This window comes from Erinaceus europaeus, chromosome 18 (assembly GCF_950295315.1).
Source record: "Erinaceus europaeus chromosome 18, mEriEur2.1, whole genome shotgun sequence".
NCBI lineage: Eukaryota > Metazoa > Chordata > Mammalia > Eulipotyphla > Erinaceidae > Erinaceus > Erinaceus europaeus.
In genome coordinates this window covers 19,873,366-19,900,389 of record NC_080179.1, presented here as the reverse complement: position 1 = coordinate 19,900,389, position 27,024 = coordinate 19,873,366, and the positions used below count along the sequence as shown (strand labels likewise).

Genomic DNA, 27,024 nt, shown 5'->3' with positions numbered 1-27,024 from the left:
TTTCAGAGATGCCATATTGGATCTCAATTTTCACAGTAACAGACCGAGAGCAAATCCCCAAGGAGTGCTCCACCTACTTCCAACTAAATGCTGAGTCAAATTAAGAATGAAGCATGTAAGCTCTCACACCCCTAAACCTACTACCTCTAAGTTCCAAGTCTCCTTATAGAACCACCCCACACTGGTGTCCAGCTCTCCAGATTACCCAAACTTAGTGGACAGGTCCCCTGGGCTACTCACAACAGCAAACCCCTTGCTTTGCCTAGGTTTGCTCAAACTCACTGCCAAGAACATTTTTATTACCCTGAAGTCCTGGTCACCTATGCCCATTGGACACTGGGGTGTAGTTGCTACTGGGTACAACCACAAAACCCTGGTTTCCTTAGGCCTACACAACCAATCCAAAACAAGACCCCAATACAACAGCTATATAAACTAATAGTGGCATCAAAACAACAATCCTAATGATGAAATGAAGTGTCAATGAAAGAAAAAAAAAATCAACAGGGTAAGATAAAAGTACAAAAAGTCCAAACATAACATAAAACTCAAGAATACAGTAATGTAACTAAAAATTAAAAAGGAAGGGCTCAACTGTAGAATGGTAGAAGTCAAAGATCATATCAGTGCACTAAAGGATAAAGCAGAAGTAATCAACAAACAAGACAAGAAAATAAAAGAATTGAAACAAATGAAGACAATATAAGAGTTTTATGGGATAATAGTAAGGGGAAAAAAATACACTAACAGGATTCCAGAAAGACAAAAGAGAGAAGGGGGCAAGATTTTCAACGTTAGAAATAATAGCTAAGAACTTTCTCAAACCTGAAAAGGAGACTGACACCTAGACCCAGATGAAGAGAGCTCAATGTACTGTACATACATTATCTTATTTTAGCTATCTTTCTCCCTCTCTGTCTTCCCCTCCTCTCTCAATTTCTCTCTGTCCTATCCAACAATAACAACAGCAATGGCAACAATAAGAACAAGATCAAGGGCAACAACAAGGGCAACAAAATGGGGAAATTGCAGTGGATTCGTAGTGCGTGCACCGAGCCCCATGATAATCCTGGAGGCAAAAAAAAAAAAAAAATCCCCCACGCCTATGGACATCTAATCTTTGAGAATGGGGCCCAGACTATTAAATGGGGAAAGCAGAGTCTCTTCAACAAATGGTGTTGGAAACAATGGGTTGAAACAAACTATCAGATACTTAGAGGAAAATTTTGGCAGAACTCTTTTCCGTATAAATTTTAAAGACATCTTCAATGAAATTAATCCAATTACAAAGAAGACTAAGGCAAGTATAAACCTATGGGACTACATCAAATTAAAAAGCTTCTTCACAGCAAAAGAAACCAATACCCAAACCAAGACACCCCTCATAGAATGGGAGAAGATCTTTACATTCCATACATCAGACAAGAGTTTAATAACTAACATATATAAAGAGCTTGCCAAACTCAACAAGACAACAAATAACCCCATCCAAAAACAGGGAGAGGACATGGACAGAATATTCACCACAGAAGAGATCCAAAAGGCCCAGAAACACATGAAAAATGCTCCAAGTCTCTGATTGTCAGAGAAATGCAAATAAAGACAACAACACGATACCACTTCACTCCTGTGAGAATGTCATACATCAGAAAAAGTAACAGCAGCAAATGCTGGAGAGGGTGTGGGGTCAAAGGAACCCTCCTGCACTGCTGGTGGGAATGTCAATTGGTCCAACCTCTGTGGGGAACAGTCTGGAGAACTCTCAGAAGGCTAGAAATGGACCTATCCTATGATCCTGCAATTCCTCTCCTGGGGATATATCCTAAGGAACCCAACATATCCATCCAAAAAGATCTGTGTACACATATGTTCTTGGCAGCACAATTTGCAATAGCCAAAACCTAGAAGCAACCCAGGTGTCCAACAACAGATGAGTGGCTGAGCAAGTTGTGGTCTATATACACAATGGAATACTACTCAGCTGTAAAAAATGGTGACTTCACTGTTTTCAGCCGATCTTGGATGGACCTTGAAAAATTCATGTTAAGTGAAATAAATGAGAAACAGAAGGATGAATATGGGATGATCTCACTCTCAGGCAGAAGTTGAAAAACAAGATCAGAAAAGATAAAAAAAAAAAAAGCAAACACAAGTAGAACCTGAAATGGAATTGGCATATCACACCAAAGTAAAAGACTCTGGGGTGGGTGGGTGGGGAGAATATAGGTGCAAGAAGGAGGACAGAGGACCTACTGGGGGTTGTATTGTTATATGCGAAGCTGGGGGATGTTATGCATGTACAAACTATTGTATTTACTGTTGAACGTAAAACATTAATTCCCCAATAAAGAAATTTAAAAAAAAAAAAGAGGAAAGTATCGAAGGAATTAGAATTAACTACTTCTTGTTTCAAAACCACTTCCTGTTAGAAAAACTGTATTGGAATCATTGAAATATTTTAGTCTAACAACAGAGATAACCTACAAATTTGGTTTAGAATTGAAATTTTGATGAGTAAAATAAAGTGAAAATTGTCTGCCAAAAAAAATCAATCCTAAACTTCCTTTTTTACACCTTAATACTACTAGAGGAATACCAAAGATCTAGAGCAAACAGTACTGCTTCTTGTGTGAATCTATAGTGATTATCCCTGGAGCATTTAGCTGGGTCTGAACAAAAACTGTTTGTAAGGTTACCTAACAATGATTCCCAGTTGTCTCACATCACTAAAATCTTGGAAAGAAACTGCTGTTAATCATACACTAAAAAGCCTGCCACCTTCCATTTAAAAGTTAACTTCCTGTTCATGTTTCCTGAGTTTTGAGCATCTTTTAAATAAATAAATTAGTGAGATATTCATGTTTTCACCTTTGTAACTATTTAGCTTTTCTTCTCAGCTGGGAAGCTGGTACAAAGGTTTTATTCAGAGGCACAAACATCATCTAGATAAAGCTGCACTAAACATTACCTGAGAAGCTAGCATTAATGAGAGCAAATTAAAGTACTATTGTTGTACTGTTTGAATAGTGAAAGCAGACAGGTAAGAAACACGTAAGTATCAACTAAACTGCAGTGAAAATTGAAGCTTCAATTAACCCTGGCAATTTCAGAGAAATCTGAGGGTGACCATCTGTGAGGCAAACAGCTCAGGCAACTCATACATCTTGTTTTAATCTTTCTTTGGATGATTATAATTTCAGGGTATAAATAAGGTTATTAGCAAGAACAGAACAACAACAATAATTACAGTAAGTATTTGCAGAACCCTTTGATCATACTATGACGTCAGTCACCCTGCAGCTTCGAAATGAGAATCTCATGCTCAGTGTTTGCTCTCCATGACCACCCTTAACAGCAGCCACTCACACATGTGCTTACTCACATAGAAAAAGGCTACTGGGGCTCACAAGTTACTTCTTTAAAAGATTCAGTGTAAACTTATACAAAGTTGCCTCAACCCAATGTATCTAGAAGGTATTCTATTGTAATTACTCTGAAAGTTGTCTCAAAAACATCACTCTGGGCCAGAATGAAAGCTACTTTGATTGATTCATCTAGCATTTCATATTTGTGTGTGACAGTGTAAATTCTAAGGCATTAATGAGATGTGTGGGCTAATTAAGGCTATTAAGATGCTACCAATCCTTACTAGCTATAGTTAAAAAGAAAAGAGGAAGAGGAGGAGAGGAAAAAGAAAACCTCATGTAGGGACCGGGAGATAGCTCACCTGGTAGTGCGAGTCAGGAGTGAGGACCCAGCATTCCACTGAAGCACCAGGCACAACGAGAAACTTCACAGGTGTAGCATGGTGCCACAGTACCTTTCTTGTCTCTGTCACTCTCCTCTTCACTTTCTATCTGTGAGTGAAAGGGGGGAAAGTTCACTGGGAGCAAGTATGGAGCCAAGCCCCCACCCCACCCCACTCCTAGAAGCCCCAAAAACAAGAAAGAAAGGAAGAAAGAGAAAGAAAAAAAGAAAGATGGAAAGAAAGGAAGGAAGGAAGGAAGGAAGGAAGGAAGGAAGGAAGGAAGGAAGGAAGGAAGGAAAGGGAGGGGAGGGGAGGGGAGGGGAGGGGAGGGGAGGGGAGGGGAGGGAAGGGAAGGGAAGGGAAGGGAAGGGAGACAGGAAGGGGGAGAGGTTAGAGCAGAGGAGAGGAGGGGAGAGGAGAGGGGGGAGGGGAGGAGGGGGGAGGTGAGGGGAAAGGAGAGGAGAGAAAGGAAAGAGGAGAAAAACAAAATTTACATGAATAAGATTTATAGACTTCTGTTCTTAAAAGAGCGTTCTGCTTTATTCATTGCAAAGTTCTCATACTAGATGACAGGAGACAATTGGACCTGTCTGTGGGATTTACCATGTCATGTTTTGATTAGGGTGTCAATAAGGCTGCCCTAAGACAAAATGGAACACTATAAAAAATAATTTTATAGATGAATGTTAGATATGAAAACTGTGAGCTTAACAGAAAATAAAAAGTGTCAAATGAATGTATTTCCATAACTGTAGGCAGAGATTACAACAATGTGTAAATCTAATCTATTTATTTATTTATTGTGAATTTAATCTTAAATACCTACAATCAGTTCCAATTTGGAAAAATACAAGGCAAATTACACCATGGAATATCTAGAAAATTTTTTTCTGTCATGCTACTAGAGGCAAAACATATTCAGGAAAGGGTCTGGAAAAGTCAAAGTAAAAATGTAGGAATACCCAACACCTATGGGCATCTAATCTTTGATAAGGGGGCTCAAAGGATTAAATGGAAAAAGGAGGCTCTCTTCAATAAATGGTGCTGGGAAAACTGGGTTGAAACATGCAGAAGAATGAAATTAAACCACTTTATCTCACCAGAAACAAAAATCAACTCCAAATGGATCAAAGCCCTAGATGTCAGACCAGAAACAATCAAATACTTAGAGGAAAACATTGGTAAAACACTTTCCCACCTACACTTCAAGGACATCTTTGATGAATCAAACCCAATTGCAAGGAAGACTAAAGCAGAAACAAACCAATGGGACTACATCAAATTGAAAAGCTTCTGCACATCCAAAGAAACGATTAAACAAACAGAGAGACCCCTCACAGAATGGGAGAAGATCTTCACATGCCAGACATCAGACAAGAAACTAATCACCAAAATATATAAAGAGCTCAGCAAACTTAGCACCAAAAAAGCAAATGACCCCATCCAAAAATGGGCAGAGGATATGAACAAAACATTCACCTCAGAGGAGATCCAAAAGGCTAACAAACATATGAAAAACTGCTCTAGGTCACTGATTTGTCAGAGAAATGCAAATTAAGACAACACTAAGATACCACCTCACTCCTGTAAGAATGGCATACATCAAAAAGGACAGCAGCAACAAATGCTGGAGAGGATGTGGGGACAGAGGAACCCTTTTACATTGCTGGTGGGAATGTAAATTGGTACAGCCTCTGTGGAGAGCAGTCTGGAAAACTCTCAGAAGGCTAGACATGGACCTTCCATATGATCCAGTAATTCCTCTCCTGGGGTTATACCCCAAGGACTCCATAACACCCAACCAAAAAGAGGTGTGTACTCCTATGTTCATAGCAGCACAATTCATAATAGCTAAAACCTGGAAGCAACCCAGGTGCCCAACAACAGATGAGTGGCTGAGAAAGCTGTGGTATATATACACAATGGAATACTATGCAGCTATCAAAAACAATGAACCCACCTTCTCTGACCCATCTTGGACAGAGCTAGAAGGAATTATGTTAAGTGAACTAAGTCAGAAAGATAAAGATGAGTATGGGATGATCCCACTCATCAACAGAAGTTGATTAAGAAGATCTGAAAGGGAAACTAAAAGCAGGACCTGATCAAATTGTAAGTAGGGCACCAAAGTAAAAACCCAGTGGTGAGGGGTAGACATGCAGCTTCCTGGGCCAGTGGGGGGTGGGAGTGAGCGGGAGGGATGGGTCACAGTCCTTTGGTGGTGGGAATGGTGTTTATATACACTCCTAGCAAAATGTAGACATATAAATCAGTAGTTAATTAATATGAGAGGGGGAAAATCAACTGTATGTCTCAAAGTTTCTCAAAACACAAACTGAATCCTTTTAATATATAGGCTGTGTATTTGATATGCGGACTCTCTCAAAAGCCTAGAACAAGTAGATTAGAAGCATCCAATAGCACAGCTATATACAAGATACTGGATACTGTACAGCAAACCATAACAAAAGGACTTTTCAAAGTTAACCCAATTAATAAATAATGTGATGATAACATTAACTATCGATTATCTTTTTGAACCCTAAGACAGCAGGAACCTCACATCTCCACTATAGAGCCCCTACTTCCCCCAGTCCTGGAACCCTTGGATAGGGCCCACTTTCCTGTATGCATCTCCCAATCCAAACCAAATAATATTGCATCCGCCGATCACAACCTAACCAAAGCAACGATTGCCACCTCAACATGCTTCACCTCAGACTGTGTCCAGAGACTTCACGTGTGGAATGACGACCCTTCAGCTTCATTACTCGGGTGAGACCTTTCCTTTTATAGTACACTCTAATTTCATCTCAGGTGGTTCGCTTTCTAACAAAGTCCCATAACCTAGATATACACCAGTTTCTGTGAGAGAGAGCTTATGTGCACACGTATCCATAAACTACTGCAAAATATATACCTGAAAGCAGTAGTACACTAGAGTTTGCAGTGAGTACCTCCCTAACACTTCCTCTCCACTATTCCAAGCTTGGGATCCATGACTGCTCAACAAATTGTTTGGCTTCGTATGTTAACTCTCTTTTCAATCATCAGGTTCCAGATGCCACCAGGATGCTGGCCAGGCTTCCCTGGATTGAAGACCCCACCAAGGTGTCCTGGAGCTCAGCTTCCCCAGAGACACACCTTACTAGGGAAAGAGAGAGGCAGACTGGGAGTATGGACCGACCAGTCAACGCCCATGTTCAGCGGGGAAGCAATTACAGAAGCCAGACCTTCTACCTTCTGCAACCCTCAACGACCCTGGGTCCATGCTCCCAGAGGGCTAGAGAATGGGAAAGCTATCATGGGAGGGGGTGGGTTATGGAGACTGGGTGGTGGGAATTGTGTGGAGTTGTAACCCTCCTACCTTATGTTTTTGTTCATTAATCCTTTCTTAAATAAAAAAATTTTTTAAAAATGTAGGAATATTCTAATTTTCATATGAGAAGACACAAGAGTTTCAAGGATCACTAAAGAATTCTCGACTTTGGTAGTCAGCTCCTCAAGAGCTGCACCTGTACTTTCTGTCTGTCAGTCAGGAGATTCCTTCCAGGGGAATCACTCCCTTTTACTTCTTGTCTTGAAGTATATTCTTCATTTGGTACAATAGCAGACAGATTTCTGACTTCTGTGTGGTCTCAAGAATGCATGGAATCTAAGTCCAACAACTTCATCTCACTCAAGTGATTAATCTTTCTAATCCTCATCATACTCTCCTGCAGCTGGAAAAGACAAGTGCCCATATTCTGGGTAATAAAAGTCTGCGATGGGCGAAAGGTTTTACTTTCCTACAGAGAAGGAAAAGGGGCCAGAAGATAGAGCTTGTTAACAGCAACTTACCTGCCTCTTTAGAGACCATATGTACCAGGAAAGGGCTTGGTTCTTGATACCATCACTGAACAGCTAAATCAATGATAGAAACTACCTACCTCTCATCTTCTAGGTAGATGAGAAAAATAAATATATACATTAGCCACTTTCAGGTTATCTGTTATTTTCATCTAAATGATATTATAATATATAGCATCCATTATTGTTATAGCCTGTGATCCAAGGAAAACTCCACTTGACTCTGCCCTCAAGAACCTTACTATCAAATTATATATATATAAAAAAAATTATATATATAGTCCTTATACAATAGGCAGCAGAGGTAAATAAGGTGTTACTGTTATGCGAGGAATGGCGGTTAAGTCTATCATTAGTGACTAGTCAAGTTTCCTGGGGCAGCCTACTATCTGTGTTGGGTTTAGGAGAATGAGTGGTAATATTACAAGGTGAAAGCATCTCACACAGAGGAATTAGCACATATAAAGACCAAGAAGTATGGAAAGCTGTGACATATCTAGACAATAAAAAGTAAGGGAAAAGAGGGGCTGGGTGGTGGTGCACCTGGTTGAGCACACATGTCACAATGTACAATGACCTGGGTTCAAACCCCCTGTACCCACCTACAGGGGGAAAGCTTTGCAAGTGGTGAAGCAATGCTGCAGGTGTCTCTCCATCTCTTTCCCTTCTCGCCCACCCCCTTCCTTCTCGATTTCTGGTTATCTCTATCCAATAAATAAATAAAGATAATAAAAAAAGGAAAAAAAAATTAAGTAAGGGAAAAGATCCTAAGTAACAGCTGGGGCCCTAATCGGGGAGTCCTGAGATTCCCAAACAGACATGATGGGCCTAGAACTCAAATAAATCCCTCTCGCCATTGCTACCAGCAATTTCTATCAGGAACAACAAAATAGACCCCTTTGTGGGCTCCCATATGACTTTGCCCTCAACTTGGATCAACAATGGTAGAGAATGTTCCATCTTCCAAAGGGAGGATGGACAACATACTCTATGCTACACCTGAGGAAGATGGGTCGATACTGGGGCAGCATGGAATGTTCCTACTCATAACCACAGAATGTGAGCTCAGATCTAGAGGGATGTAGAGGTCACACAGGCTCCTAAGCTAATTATGGTCCCCAGATCACATCAAATTGATGGGGTTTACAGTAATATTTATAGCCCTTTCCCATATTAGGGAGCTCCTCTCTTCCCTGATCCAGCTTTCTGGTCTTTTTCCCAGCCATGACATCATCTCCCCAGACAATAATTAAGATCCACCTGCATATCAGATTTCAGAGGCTCAGGGAAAAAAAACACAAAAAAAAAACACTAGTATAGCTATAGGCACTTTGAAATATAACTATAATATGCCTACTAACTACAAAATGGAGGACCCCCCAATACTTCATCTGCACTATTCCAGCCTTTAGGTCTATGATAGTTCAACAATTTTTTTGGCTTTGTATATTAACTCTTTTTTCAGCCACCAGGTTCCAGATGCTAGCAGGATGCAACCAGACTTCCCTGGAAAGACAACCCCACCAATGTGACTTGGAGCTCCACTTCCCTACAGCCCTTCCCCACTAGGGAAAGAGAGAGACAGGCTGGGAGTATGGATCAACTTCTCAAAGCCCATGTTCAGTGGGGAAGCAATTACAGAAGCCAGACCTTCAACCTTCTGCATCCCACAATGATCTTGAGTCCGTACTCCCAGAGGGCTAAAGAATAGGAAACCTATGAGTGGAGGGGTTGGTATACAGAGGTCTGATGGTGGGAACTATGTGAAGCTGTACCCCTCTTATCCTGTGGTTTTGTCAGTGTTTCCTTTTTATAAATAAAATTTTTTTTTAAAAAAGATCCTAAGTAACTTTGGAAATAAGTAGTGTCTATAAGAATAATGGCAATGGGAATTGTGATAAATATTGTATTATTGTGGATAAAGATTAATCATTCTCACAAAGATTAATAAATTTTCTGTAACCCATAAAGAATGTTGGTCCATACTCCCAGAGGGATAAAGAGTAGAAGATGGGACATGGAACTCTGGTGGTGGGAATTATATGGAATTGTACCCCTCTTATCCTACAATCTTGTTAATCATTATTACATCACTAATAAAAAATAAATCAATTTGCGGGAGTCAGGCAGTAGCGCAGTGGGTTAAAGTGCAAGGGCCAGCATAAGGATCCCAGTTTGAGCCCCCAGTTCTCTACCTGCAGGGGTGTCGCTTCACAGGCGGTGAAACAGGTCTGTAGGTGTCTTTCTCTCCCCCTCCTCTCTCCATTTCTCTCTGTCCTATCCATCAATGACATCAATAACAACAACAATAATAGCTACAGCAATAAAAAAGGGCAACAAAAGGGAAAATAAACAAATAAATATTTAAAATAATTAAAAATAATCAATTTGCAACTGCTATGAGATATATAAGGGGACTGAAAAAGAAAAAAACAATTAGTGGTAACTAGATTTCTCACTGGAAGTGAGAGGTTATCAACAATGAGCAGAAAAATAAAACTAGAATAATTCCACAACAATGGATGAGAATGGAGATCATCAGTATGGATTCATGCTTGGTTCAATGTCAGTAAAGATGTTACATGCAGAATTATGTGTAGATATGTGTATGTACATGGACTAGTATGCACACATATATTTCCTTACTCTGCCACCTAAGAGGGTCAAAAAGCAGCCAGATTCCAGCAACAAGCACCCAGATCTTGATTTATAATAGCATTCTCTTTTAAAGAATTTTTTTTATTTTAATGAGAGAGACAGAGAGAGAGAGAGAGAGAAAGAAAACAAACAACAGAGAGAAAGACCAGAGCACTGCTCAGCTCTGGCTTATGGTAGTGTTGGGGATTGAACCTGGGATCTCAGGGCCTCAAACATGGAAGTCTTTTACATAGCTGTTTCCCCAGCCCTCTAATACCATTCTCCAATAAGACAAACCAATCCTCTTTGTAAAAGGGGCTCATTGTTAGACTGGGGCTGGGAATACATAATATGGTGCCAGAAAGTAAGAAAGTACTAAAACAAAACAAAAACATTCTCACAATGGTAAGGATATGTCAAAGGACACACAATTCAACTTGAAAGAGTTTTCAAGAGTCAAAGCTGAAACACTGAGTAAGAAAAGTTAGTAGTTATTATCATGATCCAAAATATAAAATAAATATCCACATATATAAACATAGGTAACTGAATAAACATAGTATTAAATCTCTTATGTTCAAGAATTTAAAATATACAGATAGACCACTTCAACAAGGAGCTGAAGCATGACTTTTCATTTCCTAAGCATGGGCCGCACAGAGTGATCTCTTCCAGCAAGACTACAGAGAGGAAAGGGAGAGCTAACTCTACAGTGGACAGAACCACAAGCACTAGCTCAGTCAGATGGTGAAGCTTAACCTCAGCAGCGGTAACTATTATGTATGGAATCTTGTATGAAGTATGTGTTCTTCACATGATGTGATGAGAATGGCATTATGCCTGTGCTCTTCTCTAAAACCCATGACTCCAATATGGCAACAAGAGAAAACACTAGACAAACCTCCACTGAGAAACACTGACCACTATTCCTTAAAACTGCCAAAGTCATAAAAAAATGAGCTAAATCTGAGAAATTGCTGGAGCCAAGAACAGGAGTGTAAGGAAAAATGATAATTATGTGTAATGTGCTATACTGGATGAGAATATGGTCCAGAAACAAGACATTCGACTCAGGGCCTGGTGGTGGTGCACACAGTACTTACTAAGCACAAGGACCCGCGCAAGGGTCTGAGTTTGAGCTCCCAGGTCCCCATCTGCAGGGAAATGCTTCACAAGTGTCTTTCTCTCTCCCTCTCTATCTCCACCTCCCCTCTCAGTTTATCTCTGTTCTAAATAAACAAACAAACAAATGGACACCAGGAGGAGTGGATTTGTAGTGCCGGCACCAAGCCCTAGAGATAACCCTGAAGGCAAAAAAAAAAAAAAAGACATTTAACTCAAACCAAACAAATCTGAATAAATTATGGACTTTTCTTAACAACAATGTATCAGTTCTGATGCATTATGACAAATAGGCCATATTCATGTAAATTGTTAATTAGGGGGCGGAGAAGACAGCATAATGCTTATGCAAATGACTTTCATGCCTGAGGTTCCAAAGTCCCAGGTTCAATCCCCAACCCCGTCATAAGCCAGAACTGAGCAGTGCTCTGGTAGCTTTATGTATCTTTCTCTCTGTATCTCTTTCATTAAAATAAGTAAATAAAATATTTTTAAAAATTGTTCATGATAAAATTTAGTATGGAGTACATGGTGTCTATTTTGATAGTTTTTCTTTAAATCAAAAGCGTACTAATATTAAAAATTTACTTGAAAAAAAGGTAATTGTATGTGCAAAGCCTAAGATATTAGGAGGGTTGGATGAGATAGATTTTTATAAGTCTGGATAATGAGGCAAGTATCAGGAAGTCAGGATTCATTTTGAGCCCTTACAAAGGCCATTATTTTGAAAGCCTGAATCTGCTGAGAGAAACCAGGCATGGCTGACCAGATCATGGATGTTTACTATATCCTTAAAATAGAACCCAGGATAGGAGAAAAGAAAGAGAACCCTCACCCCTTTTAGTCCTGGTAAATGCAAAGAAGAGCAAAGGGAAGGGAATAAAGAGGCTTGGTTCTAAGTTTTCCCTCTCCTCTGAAATGCCAGCTAGAGTAAGGAGGTTGTAAGTTTCCACACTGGTATGAAGGGACCTGCAATCCCTGGGAGGCAGAGGAACAAGCATCTCTGACCATAGCTTGGGGAAGCATCTGGCCTGTTACAGAAATTGTACACAGGCCTACATAAAGCATGCAGAGGGAATTATGGTGCAGCACAGAAAAGGACACCTGGACACATGTGGCAGAGGCAGTGCTCCCGGGTCTCCACAGATACTCAAACTGGATTGTTTCTATGCCATGGTGAGGGAGTGAGGAGAAGCAGAGAATGTCTAGAGTTGGAACAAAATTTATTTGTCAAGAATGTCTCAAGTCTGAAAAGATGGCTATGATCAACTCTGCTACCAGATATGAGCTGACTACCCACCCCTCCCACCCAAAGACTGGCTGAAACCTGTTCTACTTTAAGCCAAGGAGCGGATCAAAGGGCTTGCTCTGTTAGAGACAGCAGGTGATACGGAGGGGATACCATGTGAAACCAGACTCCTCTCTTCTCTGTACCTGTTACCATGAGCATGGTTGAAAATCTCCTGTGGTCCCCTGTGACCTCCAGCTGCTAGTGCTCACAGCACTGTGAATAACCTTCACTTAGCTGGACATATGACTTGCTTCTAATCAGTGGAACAGTGATGCCATGCCACTCCCACGATTATGCTAAATACCAAAGAAGAAGAGATAACACTTCTGTTACAATGTTACACTATGTAAGATTGTCTTTCGAGCTGGCTGCCTCTTATTCTCAGTGATTGGCTTTGAAGAAGCAAACTGTCTTCAATCTTACTGCCATAAAGAAATGAATTCTGCCAACCACCTGACTGATCTTGCAGGTAATTCCTTCTCCAGTTAAACCTTCATATGTGAAACAGTTTTTGGATACCTTTTTTGTTTGTTTGTTTGTTTTACTGCGCACAAAAAAATAAACTTAAAAAAAAATTTTATGGGAGTTGGGAGGTAGCGCAGCGGGTTAAGCGCACATGGCGCAAAGTGCAAGGACCAGCAATGAGGATCCCGGTTCGACCCCCCGGCTCCCCACCTGCAAGGGAGTTGCTACACAGGCAGTGAAGCAGGTCTGCAGGTGTTTATCTTTCTCTCCCCCTCTTCATCTCCCCTCCTCTTTCAATTTCTCTCTGTCCTATCCAACAGTAACAACATCAATAACAACAATAGTAACTACAACAATAAAACAAGGGCAACAAAAAAGAATAAATATTTAAAAATTATTATTTAGTAATGATTAACAAGATCGCTGGATAACAGGGGTACAATTCCATATAATTCCCACCACCAGAGTTTCAGATACCATCCCCTCCATTGGAAGGTTCCCTATTCTTTATCCCTCTAGGAGTATGAACCAAATTTTTTAAATATATTTATTTATTTTCCCTTTTGTTGCCCTTGTTTTTCATCTGTGTTGTAGTTATTATTGTTGTTATTTATGTCACTGTTGTTAGATTAGGACAGAGAGAAATGGAGAGAGGAGGGGAAGACAGAGAGGGGGAGAGAAACACAGACACCTGCAGACCTGCTTCACTGCCTGTGAAGCGACTCCCCTGCAGGTGGGGAGCCGGGGCTCAAACTGGGATCCTTAGGCCGGTCCTTGCGCTTTGCGCCACGTGCGCTTAACCCACTGCGCTACTGCCCGACTCCCAGACTAAAATTTTTTATGGGGTGCAGAAGGTGGAAGGTCTAGCTTCTGTAACTGCTTCTCTGCTGGACATGGGTGTTGACAGGCCTACTGGATAACACCTTAACTGAAGCTTTGTGAGAGATCTTAAGCAAAGCACCCTATTAGGTTGTACTGAACCTCTGCCTCTGAGTAATAATGCAAATGTATTATTCTGCAGTTTAAAAAAAGGTGAGAAATCTTTATGTATACCAATTAAGCAACTTGAATATTTTTATAGGTATTATAAATAAATGAATAGTTTAAAGCAAATGAGTATGATAATTCCATTTGTATTTTGTAAAAATATTATGATATTCTCCTATTCCCAATCACTAGACTGTCCACCAGACTAATAAAACTGAGCTCTGAAACTACGGCACCTGTAACTTTGTAAATCTTGACATTACTCTAATACACATCAATGATTGACAACAAGAATTGATCAAAAGAATTTGTAAGAGATCACGTATGATAAGATTTTGTCAGGAGTCGGGCGGTAGCGCAGCGGGTTTAAGCGCACGTGGAAAGAAGCGCAAGGACCAGCAGCATAAGAATCCCAGTCGTTTGCGTTCAGGGCTCCCCACCTGCAGGGGAGTGAAGCAGGTCTGTAGGTGTCTGTCTTTCTCTCCCCATCTCTGTCTTGCCCTCCTCTCTCCATTTCTCTCTGTCCTATCTAGCAATGACGACATCAATAACAACAATAATAAAAAACAAGGGCAACAAAAGGGAAGATAAATATTAAAAAATTTAAAAAAATATATTTTGTCACACAATGAGAGATCACGGGAGTCAAAGAAGATAGTAGCCATGAAAATCAAGAAGAATCAAGAAACTTTAGGGGAGAATCAAGACATTGTGTGATGAACTGTATGAAAGAAAAAGTCAAATGTTAAGTCAAGGTTTCTGGTTTCAGTTGTTGGGTAGCAGTGAAGGAAATGTTCAGAGAAAATGATGGATAATGGTGGAGAGGGATGGAGTAAGGGAGATAGTAAGTTCAGTTTGTGTATAAGGCAGATTTTTTTTTTTTTTACTTATTTTTTAGTGATTTAACCTTGGTTTACAGAACTGCAAGATTTCATGGATATAGTTTTACACCAATACATGGTTTCAGCTCACTGAAACCACCACCAAAGTTCCTATGCTCCTCTCCTTCCTTCTGATTACTAAGTCTAAGAGAGATAGTTTGGTTACTATTTTTTTTCTTTTGCAAGTTTTCTTACTTTTGTTACCAATAGTCTACACATGAGTGAAACTATCTGATAGCTATCTTTCAAATCTTTGTTTACCACACTAGCATAACCAGCTCATTTCATGTACTTTGTCCCAAATAATGCAATAATATCATCTCTTTCAATTTCAGAGTAATATTTTATTGACTACGTCTCCCACAAATTCTTTATCCAGTTGTCTGTCAATGGGCATTTAGGTTGATTTCATATTTTAAATGTATGTCAAATTTTAAGGATTCCACAATATATTCTAGTAGATGTCCTTAGTAGGTAATTGGAAATGAGCTCTGGTAATACATAAGTTCTAGGGATATAGATTTGAGAGACAAGTCATTGATTTGTCATTGATGAATAGGGAGTGGCTGAAATCACCACCAGGCTGGGTGGGTAAACTGACTGAAAAGAAAAATGTCAAACAGCTGTAACTCACAGGAATGCAACATGCAGGCGGCAGGGAAAGGAAGAGGAACTGTTTATGGAATCAACTACTAAAAATATTTTAAAAGCTAAGATGCTAAAAATAAATACTTTGGAAAATAATAGTGATGATCTTTATTAAAGGAACTGGAATTCTGGCTGTGCCCACAGAATACAGAGTTGAGGAATAACGAAGTCAACTGAGGCAGAGGAAATAATGATATTGAGAACTCTGATAAGTCATGCAGAAGAAAAGAGAAAAATTGGTTGTATCTTAAAGCTATCACTTGGATTAAAAAAGAAAAGTATGCATTAAGCTACAGACAGTCATGAGTATTGTTTTAGGAAGAAGAGAAAGCCCAATATTGGAAAAAAAATAGATTAGATATACTGGAAAGAAATGGATTGTTGACAAAAAGTTTCAAGAAGTGAAGTGAGAGAGGGAGACTAGAAAGGACACAGAAGACAAGTTAGGCATGTAAGATGCCAAGATCACCAATCTCAGATGCGTAAGGACAAGCAGGTTTGCAGTAGAAGATGGCTGAGAGTCCTCTGGTACTCTCTATGAAGTAAGATGCCTGCTACGAGGCAGGGGCCCTAAGAAAAAGGAGAAACAAAAAGGAATAAGATGGAAAAGGAAACTAACAACATATCAGCAAAATAATCTCAGACTACGTAACTGGCCCATCTGATGTTGTAACTCAAGTTAGCAATCATTTACTAGTTGATTCTTCAATGCTCACTCCCTGTTCCCAAAGAGCTCATTGACCTAGGATCTATAGTTTGCAGAGAACCTACAACAACCCTGGCTGAAACCAGAGGTGAACCGTGTGACCTTAGCATGCTAAGCAAATCAGCACATTCCAATCCTTGGGTACAGTGTTTGATTCAGGGATGAGCCTCTGACTAAACCTGTCTAGCAGTGCAGAATGTATCAGATCTACTGCTAGAGATTTGGAGACAAAGAAGATTACTACCCATGAAAGAGGAAGCACGAACTCCTTACGTCATTGAAAACAGTATCAGTTCAGGCTGCCTTAACAAAACACCATACAGACTGGGTGGCTTGAACAACAGATTTTTTTTTTTTCTAACCAGACACTATTCAGCTCTGGCTTGTGGTGGTGCTGGAAACAAACCTGTTTTCTCCCAGTTGTGGAAGTTAGGAAGTAGTTCAAGGTCAGGGTGTTTTTAGGATTGACTTCTGTTGAGATCTCTTCAAAATATTCTCACTTTCTGTTCCCTCAGTGGGGGGGAGAAGATGGGAGGCATAGATCTGCTATCTCTTCCTCTTCTGATAAGGACACACTCCTAAGTGATTAGGACCACACCCTTATGGCCTTGGTACCTATGTGGCAACCCTATCTCCAAATACAGTCACAGTTACATTGGGGGTTGGATTTTAACAAAGTAACTTAGAGGTGTGGGGACACATTTTGTTCAGAACAAAAGCCACCTAGGAGAGTGGGGCTGGCCTTTAAGATGAAGCCAACGCCAAGGAATGAGAATTGAGAACTTAAAAAGAAGTCAGTTTCCAGTAGTTGGTCTAGATTTTATATGAAACTTGTTTCACCTCTGTCTTTTGCAGTTAGTGAGTCTTAACTTTTTAAGCTAGTCTGAATTTTTTAATTTTACTACAAGCAAAGGTAATGTAAATAATAGAGCAGTTAAGTGAGTTCCTCTACCGGCTAGTCTAGAGACAAAATATTTGGTTCTATCTAGATTAGGCCTGTCTAATCAGGCTGGTAGTATAGAAATAGTGAGGTCTAAGATGGCAGAATTAAGGGAAAGTATAATTGGTGACAGAAAGTAAGCCCAAACAAGTAAAAAAAAAAAAGAGGGGGGATACCAAGGGCAGTGGGGGGGGGGGTTTGAGCTTGGACTTGATGTTATTTAAGTCTGGTGTAAATAAAAACAAGAATGGAAGACAAACAGAAGGTACTGGTTAGTTACCAGGCCTATTGAGTTTAACATATGTCATCTAGTAAACAAAAGCAATAGCACCATAACACTAAGAAGAAAATCCTGCTCTGAATGAAAGGCCTGTCAAAGTATGATTACAGCCACAAGGTCATGAGCACTTTGCAAATGAATCATTTCAGCATGGACAAAAGCTGGAAACATGAACTCCCAGCTTCACATTAATCTTCTGAAAATCATTCTAAATGTTGCCTCCACACACACACCACCAACATAACTATTAAAACAGGGTTGTTCAAACTAAAGTCTTAAGACAATTTTTCAAAATGTGTGTTAACTATCTTTTTTTTTTTTAAATTTATTCCCTTTTTGTTGCCCTTGGTTTTTTTTTATTGTTGTAGTTATTATTGTTGTTGTTGTTGGATAGGACAGAGAGAAATGGAGTGAAATGGGGAAGACAGAGAAGATGAAAGAGAGACACCTGCAGACCTGCTTTACCGCCTGTGAAGCAACTCCCCTGCAGGTGGGGAGCCAGGGGCTCGAACCAGAACTCCATCTTTGTGCTTCGAGCCACATGCGTTTAACCCGCTGCGCTACCGCCCAACTCCTGTATGTTAACTATCTTAATAATTTAAAATAAATTCTGGGAGTCCAGTGGTAGCTCAGCGGGTTAAGCACACGTGGCACGAAGCCCAAGCACCAGCATAAGGATCCCGACTGGAGCCCCTGGCTCCCCATCTGCAGGGGAATCGCTTCACAAACAGTGAAGCAGGTCTGCAGGTGTCTATCTTTCTCTCCCCATCTCTGTCTTCCCCTCGTCTCTCCATTTCTGGCTGTCTTATCTAACAACAACGACATCAATTACAACAACAACTACAGCAACAATAAAAAACAAGGGCAACACAGGGGAAAATAAACAAATAAAAATAAAATCCACAGAAGATATGGCATACAGCTGCTATTTAATTTCAATGCCTAAGTTTTCATTTATGATCTTGTTGGCAACAAGCAGCACAAATATAACATGAAAAGGATGCATTTGGGCATACAGCACACTGTGAAAAGGTTCTTCCGTATTTTGAATTGAGAGAATTAGTGAGGGAACTGAGAAGACACCAAATACAACAGTAGGGATGGACTGAAGTCAAAAGAACCTGTGTGGGGGTGGTCAGTACTCTGTTTATAATGAGTTGCGATTTAATTTTGGTAAACTACCAGCAGTTATATTACAATGGTGTTAATTTGCATTTTTTGGCTTTGTGGCTGCAGTTGTACTGATTCTGATCTGATAGTTGAGTAAGAGCTCTGTGCACAAGGTGCTTATATCTACATTTATGTAACACTAAAGTAAAAGCATTTTAAGTCAACCCAAAGGCCTAGGAATGTTCTTCCTAAACAAACAAAAATGTATTTGATTCAATCATGAATAATATAGTATCACAAGATTCTGATCTTATTCCTCCTTAATAGCTTAAATATCCCAAAGGAAGGCCGAATCACCTCGATTCTCCCTGAGAAGTAATTTCAAGGGAAGAAGTAAAAGACCAGAGTTAAATTGAACCCAGGCTCTACCACATACGACCGTGTAACCTAGGGCATAACACATAACCGTGTTCATCTTAGTTCCCTAAAGAAGATGTGGCTAATAAGATTTTTTAAAAAAAAATAGACAAAGCTTACAGGAAGTGGTTTATGTAGTATATAAGTAGCCTGGTGCTGGGTGCATGATAAATGCTCAAGAAGCTTTAATTGATATTGAGTAAGAAGAGTCTAACTCTTCTTACAGTTTTCATAGGGCTTCATAAAAAAAAAAAAAAAAACAGGATTCTTCCATTATACTTCTGAATTTAAACAGTCTTGAAGTAAAAAAACTTTTCTTTTTTCAGGTTTATTTTTCTAGTTATAACTTTTCATATAAATAAAAGACTAATTTAACGATGAGGTATATTAGTAGTATAGTAGAAAGTGCTAGACTAACAACAGAATAAGCCTCAAGTTCAAAGGCCTAGGAGACTGATCAGTTTGTAAGAAAGGAAAAAGAAATGGCTATTGGGGGCTGGGTGGTGGCACACCTGGTTGAGTGCACATGTTACAGTACACAAGGACCCAAGTTTGAGCCCTCAGCCTCCACCTGCAGGGGAAATGCTTGGCAAGTGGTTAAGCAGTGTTGTGGGTGTCTCTCTGTCTCACCCTATCACCCCTTTCCTCTCGATTTCTGGCTGTCTCTATCCCGTAAATAAAATTAAGATAATAAAAAAAACTTAAAAAAAGAAAGAAATGGGGAGTCGGGCTGTAGCGCAGCGGGTTAAGCACAGGTGGCACAAAGCACAAGGACCGGCATAAGGATCCCGGTTCGAACCCCGGCTCCCCACCTGCAGGGGAGTCGCTTCACAGGCGGTGAAGCAGGTCTGCCGGTGTCTATCTTTCTCTCCTCCTCTCTGTCTTTCCCCTCCTCTCTCCATTTCTCTCTGTCCTATCCAACAACGACAACAATAATAATAACTACAACAATAAAACAAGGACAACAAAAGGGAATAAATAAATAAAATAAAATAAAAAAGAAAGAAAACCTTAAGTTTTTTTTTTTTAAAAAAAAGAAAGAAATGGCCATTGGGAACAATGGATTCTGCATATAAGTGAAACAAACCATCTGTTAGTTGTCTTTCACTTCTTTATTTCACTTAGCAGTCATATCTACTTCCACCTATTTTGTCTTAAGTGATACAATATCATCTTTTTAAAAATATTTTAAATTTATTTTTATTGCCACTAGGGTTATTGCTGGGCTCCGTGCTGGCACTGTAATTCCACCACTCCAGGTGGTTATTTGTTCCTTTTTCTTTCCCCCCCTTTATATTTTATTTGATAAAACAAAGGAAAATTGTGAGGAGAGAGGGAGCTAGAGAGGGAAAAAAGACAAACAACTGCAGACCTGTTTCACCGCTCATGAAGCATCCCCCCAGCAGGTGGGGAGCAAGGACTCACACCTGGGTCCTTGATCAGGAATGCGAGCGTTCAACCACATGTGTCACCTTTAAACATTAATACTTACTCCAATAATAAACAAATTTTAAGTCCATTTTTTAAAAATTTATTTTCCTTTTTGTTGCCCTTATTGTTGTAGGTATTATTATTGTTGTTACTGATGTCATCGTTGTTAGATAGGACGGAGAGAAACGGAGAGAGGAGGGGAAGACAAAGAGGAGAGAAAGATAGACATCTGCAGACCTGCTTCACCGCCTGTGAAGCAACTCCCCTGCAGGTGGGGAACCAGGGGCTCGAACCGGGATCCTTAGCCGGTCCCTATGCTTTGCGCTACATGCGTTTAACCCAGTGCGCTACCACCCGACTCCCTTAAGTTCCATTTTTTAAATAATGTTCACATGGCAAGAATCACTGATTCTTTTTCATAGCCTCAGCATGAGAAACTATTTCCTGTCTGGCCAGTCTCCCACTGAGTAACTTCCATCCGCAATCACCTACTAATGGACATAAAGGTTGCTTCCCTAGTTTGGTTACTACTAGTAGTGCTGCTAAGAATATAGGGGTGTACATATCCTTTCAACTTAGTGTTTTCATGTCCATTGGAGATATGCCTAGGAGTAGCATTCCAGGATCACAGAGATCTCCATTTTCTCTTGTAAGGACTCTTCATCCCATTTTCTACTGAGACTGTCGCAGTTTGTATTCCCACCAGCGGTATATCAGAGATTCCTTTTTCTGCATATCCTTGTCAGCACTTGCAGTTTCCAATTTAATTTAATGTAGGCCATTCTCACCTGCGCAAGGTGGTATCTCGCTGAGTTTGAATTTGCATTTCTCTAATAAGTGATGAGGAGCATTTTTCACGTGTCTGTGAATCATCCGTATTATTCTTTGGAGAAGTGTTGTATTGAGATGTTTTGCCCAGTGTTATAGTGGGTTCTTGGTCTTGTTGTTCTCGTTGAGATATATTTTATATATTAATTCCTTGTCAGACAGTAGTCAAGGTCCAGAAGTGTATAACCTAGGTTTTGTGGGTTTTGACTCTAATACTCTAGTCTTTGATCCATTTTAACTTTTGTGTTGTTCTAAGTGCCAAAAAAGAAATAAACATAATAAAAGTCTGCACAGCAAGAAAAAAAAAGCTTAAGTAGATCCTTACGTGTTTCATAATGCCCTTCTTTTTAAGTAAACTCAAGTCACCTTTATAATCTTAATACATTAGAAATATTTTAGAATCACAAAATACATAAATTAAAACCTAGGGAGACAGCATATGGTTATGAAAAAAGAATTTTATGCCTGAGGCACCAAAGGTCCCAGGTTCATTCCTCAGCACCACCATAAGCTAGAGCTGAGCAGTGCTCTGGTAAACAGTAATAATGAAAATAAATATATGGGGGGCTGAGTGGTGGTGCACCTGGATAAGCACACATATTACCATGCACAAGGAACCAGGTTCAAGTCCCCACTCCCCATCTGTAAGGGGGAAGTTTCACGAGCTCTGAAGCAAGTACTGTAAGTCTCTGTCTCTCTCCCTGTCTATTTTCCACTCTCCTCTCACATGCTCTCTGTCCTCTCAAGTAAAGAAGAAAATAAAAAAGGCAAAAAAAAAAAAAAAAAAAAGCAATGGCCACTAGGAGCCATGGATTTGTCGTGCAGACACCAAGCCCCAACAATAGTCCTGGTGGCAATAAAAAATTAATTAACAAAGAAAGCAAGATATTATTTTTAGTTGTATAAATTCTATATAGTTGTCATTAGTAGAAGAGTCACACTTGGAAAATTGGAAGGGGAATCTATAACAGCAACACAAGACAGGTTCCAACATTTTTTTTTAATAAATTAAGTTTTTATTTATTTATTTTCCTTTTTGTTGCCCTTGTTGTTTAACATTGTTGTGGTTATTAATGTTGTTGTTGTTGGATAGGACAGAGAGAAATGGAGAGAGGAGGGGAAGACAGAGAGGAGGAGAGAAAGACAGACACCTACAGACCTGCTTCACCGCTTGTGAAGCGACTCCCCTGAAGGTGGGGAGCCGGGGGCTCGAACTGGGATCCTTACGCAGGTCCTGGCGATTTGCGCCACGTGCGCTTAACCCAACATTTTTTTTTTATTATTACCTACTTACAGGGTAGAAAAGAAACTAGAGTGGTCTGGTAGGTGGCACAGTGGCTAAGGAACTAAACTCTCAAGCATGAGGTCCTGAGTTCAATCCCCGGCAGCACATGTACCAGAGTGATGTCTGGTTCTTTCTCTCTCTCTCCTCCTATCTTTCTCATTAGTAAATAAATAAATAAAATCTTAAAAAAAAAAAAAACTAAAAGAAAAAGAAAAGAAACTAGAATCTGTGAGAACCTGGTTAATGGAACCCAGACAGAGTGCTATATGTATTTAGCACTCAAATAGCACAGAACCAAAGAAGTTCACAAAAAGCTTACTCTCAAAAGACTCCAATTTCACAAAGTGGAGGCGGAGAACTCTGAAAGAAATTATTGGAAAAGAGAAAGCAACCAAGGAGGTGGTTGTTTAAACAAACAGCTCACTGTGTGTCTCAAATTCCAGCTATATATAGACATTCGCTCATCTCCTACGGCAGAGAATATACTACACGGCTGGCTAACACTCTAGCTGCTTTCTCTTTCCATTGGTAACTGCATTTGTGAAGAACCAGCTCCTTCCCGTCTATAATATTTGTTCATTATCAGGCAGCAAACAGAGGCCACCAATCAGGTCTGCCCAGCCGAGTTCCAAGGAAAGCTTGTGCACCCTCTGCTGGTCAGCTCCACACCAGGACCAGAGGTTCTGTGTCCCAGGGAGACAGACGACTCAAATTATATGGAAACACTTTCAGGTTCTTTATCACCTGACGTCAGTTAAGAGTTTGGAAACAATCTCCTGCCACCTGAGATATAATTCCAGATTAAAGCAACACCTTCCTTTTGTTCCATTTAAGAGAAACATAAAAACTACAGTCCTGTGAGAAAATAAACCAGCAAAAGTATTGTCAATTGAAATAATTTCACCTTATTGCATAGTAAATGAGGCCTGCATATGATTACAATACTTATGATGACTATAAAGCTCTATCACACTTTTGCTCTGGTTGAAAACCTGTAAGTCACCGTAACAAACTAATATTTGTAAAGATTCTTACAACCCACAAGATGCTCTCATATTCATTTTCACACCTAATCCTTACAACAATCCTGTAAGTGAGGACGGAAAGCAGAAAGCATTTCTGTTAATAGATAGTTACAAATATAGCAGCTGAGGTTCCCAGCGACGGGAGTTGTCTCGAGCACATAGTTGCAAGAGCACATGCTCCGAATTGTGCATCTACTCAGTACATTATTCTACCTGAGCTGCTCATCTATAAGTTTTCTGAAGACTCAGTATATAATTGAGGCAGAAAGACTAAAACAAATGCTTCAAAAAATTTATTCCACTTTCAAATCTCACCAAAAATGTAGGTGTTGAGCCCTGAACCTGAGGGGTGTGCAATGTAGGAAGTGTTTTTGTCCTAAATGACAAAATTTAGCAAGGGAAATGGAGAGGTTTTAGAAGGTCTCTATTGAAAACTACATTAGCATTAACTTCAGAACTTCTATGTGTGGCATGTCCATGCCCATAAAAAAATAGCTCCTGGAGGTCGGGTGGTAGTGCAGTGGGTTAAGTCTACATGGCGCGAAGCACAAGGACCGAAGTAAGGATCCTGGTTCCAGCCCCTGGCTTCCCACCTTCAAGGGGCTTGTTGCTTCACAAGTAGGTCTCTCCCCTTCTCTGTCTTCCCCTCCTCGCTCGATTTCTCTCTGTCCTATCCAACAACAATGACAGCAACAACAACGACAAGGATAAACAACAAGAGGAAAAATAGCGTCCAGAAGCAGTGGATTCATAGCGCAGGCACCAAGCCCTAGCAATAACCCTGATGGAAAAAAAAAAAAAAAGATCCTGAGCTGCCAAAATAGCTCACTTGCATAATGTGTTGTTTTGCCATGTGTGTGACATAGGTTCAAGTCTGGGACCCACCACAATGAAAGAAGCTTCAGTGCTATGGTCTCTTTCACACTCTCTGGCTCCTTGTCTCTCTACAGCTGTTAGGCCCCACTGATGACAACAACATCGGACTGGGAAGTGATGCAGTGGTGGAGCACACGTGTTACAGTGCCAAAGTATCTGGGTTCAAGCCAGTAGTTCCCACCTGCAGGGGGAAAAGCTTCACCTGCTGAGAAGCAGTGTTTCAGGTGTCGCTCTTTTTCTCTCCCTCTCTATCACCTTCTTCCCTCTCAATGTTTCTCTATCTCTGTTCAGATAATAATGACAAATTAACAACAGTACTGCATGAAACAGGCAGGGAGTCAAGTTTTGTGCCTGCTTTCTCCAGAATCTTTCAATAATTTCTCTTTCTAAACAATATCTTATGAATACTGTTGTGTTGGAGTGCCATGCTGAAAATCAATAAGGTAAGAGAGATTCAGGGCAATGCAGCTATCATCACAGACAGCCTCCAAACTAAAGAGCAAAATAATAATGATAAATACAACTAAATAATAACAGTTTCATGTGCCAGGCAATATTCTAAGTATTTTACATGTACTAAATCATTTTGTCTACCCAAGAACACACATAACAGATAAGTAGACTGAGATATAAATATACACACATACACATTCAGAGATATTTAACCTTTGGGTTATAACCCAATTTTATTTATTTTGTCACTTAAACTATTCCTGCTTTGGCTATTAAAAGCTCTTTTAGTTGGTATCAATATCCTTTTGAAAAATTCTCATTATTGTATTTTTTTTTACCTTGCATTTTCTCTTGTTTATTGTTCATTGATATTTCTAGTTCACCAAACATAATTTAATTTTTTTCTTTATTGGGGGATTAATGGTTTATAGTAATTGGTAAAATACAGTAGTTTGTATGTTTGTAACTTTTCTCAGTTTTCCACATAACAATTCAACCCCCTTTAGGTCCTCCTCTGCCATCATGTTCCAGGACCTAAACCCTCGCCCTCACCCCAGTCTTTTACTTTTGTGCAATACTCCTAGCCCAATCAAGTTCTGCTTTCTGTTTTCTTCTTATTATTTTTATTAGTGATTTAATACTGATCAACAAGATTGTGAGATAAGAGGGGCACAATTCGCACAACTCCCACCACCACCGAGTCGTATCTCATCCTCTCTACCGGAAGCTCCCCATTCTTTATCCCTCTGGGAGTATGGACCAAAGATTTTTATGGGATGCAGAAGGTCAGAGGTCTGGCTTCTGTAATTGCTTCTTCGCTGAACATGGGTGTTGACAGGTCAATCCATACCTTTCTCTAGTGGGGTCCCAGGACACATTGGTGATGTCATCTGCCTTTTCTGATGTATGACATTCTCACAGGAATGAAGTGGTATCTAATTGTTGTCTTTATTTGCATTTCTCTGACAATCAATGACTTGAAGCATTTTTTTTCATGTTTGTTGGCCTTTTGAATCTCTTCTATGGTGAATATTCTGTTCATACAGCCTCTCCTCATTTTTGGATGGGGTCATTTTTATTTTATTTTATTTTATTTTATTTTTTGCTAAGTTTGACGAGCTCTTTATATATTTTGGTTATTAGCTTCTTGTCTGATGTATGGCATATAAATATCTTCTCTCATTCTGTAAGGGGTCTCTTTGGGTGGTGGTTTCTTCTGCTGTGAAGAAGCTTTTTAATTTGATATAGTTCCACTGATTTTTGTCTTAAGTCTTCTTTAATTGGATTTGTATCATTGAAGATGCCTTTAAAATTTAGATGGAAAAGAGTTCTGCCAGTATTTTCCTGTAAGTATTTGAGTTTCTGGTCTAACATCCAAGTCCTTGATCCACTTGGAATTTACTTTTGTGTTTGGTGAAATATTGTGGTTCAGTTTCATTCTTCTGCATGTTTCAACCCAATTTTTCCAACATCATTTGTTGAAAAGACTCTCCTTTCCCCTTTAATAGTCTGGGCAACCTTGTCAAAGATTAGATGTCCATAGGTGTGGGGGCTTATTTCTGGGCCGTCAATTCTATTCCACTGGTCAATGTGTCTATTTATGTTCCATACCAAACAGTTTTGATTGCCCTATAATACAATTTGAGATCTGGGAGTGTGATGCCTCCAGTTCTGTTCTTTCTTCTCAAGATTGTTTTGGCAATTCTAGGTCTTTTCTGGTTCCAGATAAACATTTGTAGCTTTTGTTTTATTCTTCTAAAAAAAAACTTCATAGGATCTTGATAAGGGTTGCATTAAGTTTGTATATGGCTCTGGGTAGTATATTCATTTTGATTATGCTAATTCCATGAACATGGAATATCTTTCCACTTCTTTGTGTCTTTTTCTATTTCCTTAAATAGTGACTCATAATTTTCAGTATATAAGTCTTTCACTTCTTTTGTTAGGTTTACTCCTAGATATTTTATTGTTTTTGTTGTTATAGTAAAAGAGTTTGATTTCTGAACTTCTGCTAACTTAGTGTTTACATAGAGGAATGCCACTGT

The 27,024-nt window shown here is 39.7% G+C and overlaps 1 protein-coding gene across 2 annotated transcripts in view; it reads right to left on the bottom strand.

Annotated features, from left to right (window-relative positions):
* Positions 1–27,024, bottom strand: part of METTL8 (methyltransferase 8, tRNA N3-cytidine) — a 94,155-nt gene that overhangs the window by 58,252 nt on the left and 8,879 nt on the right. The window lies entirely within an intron of this gene.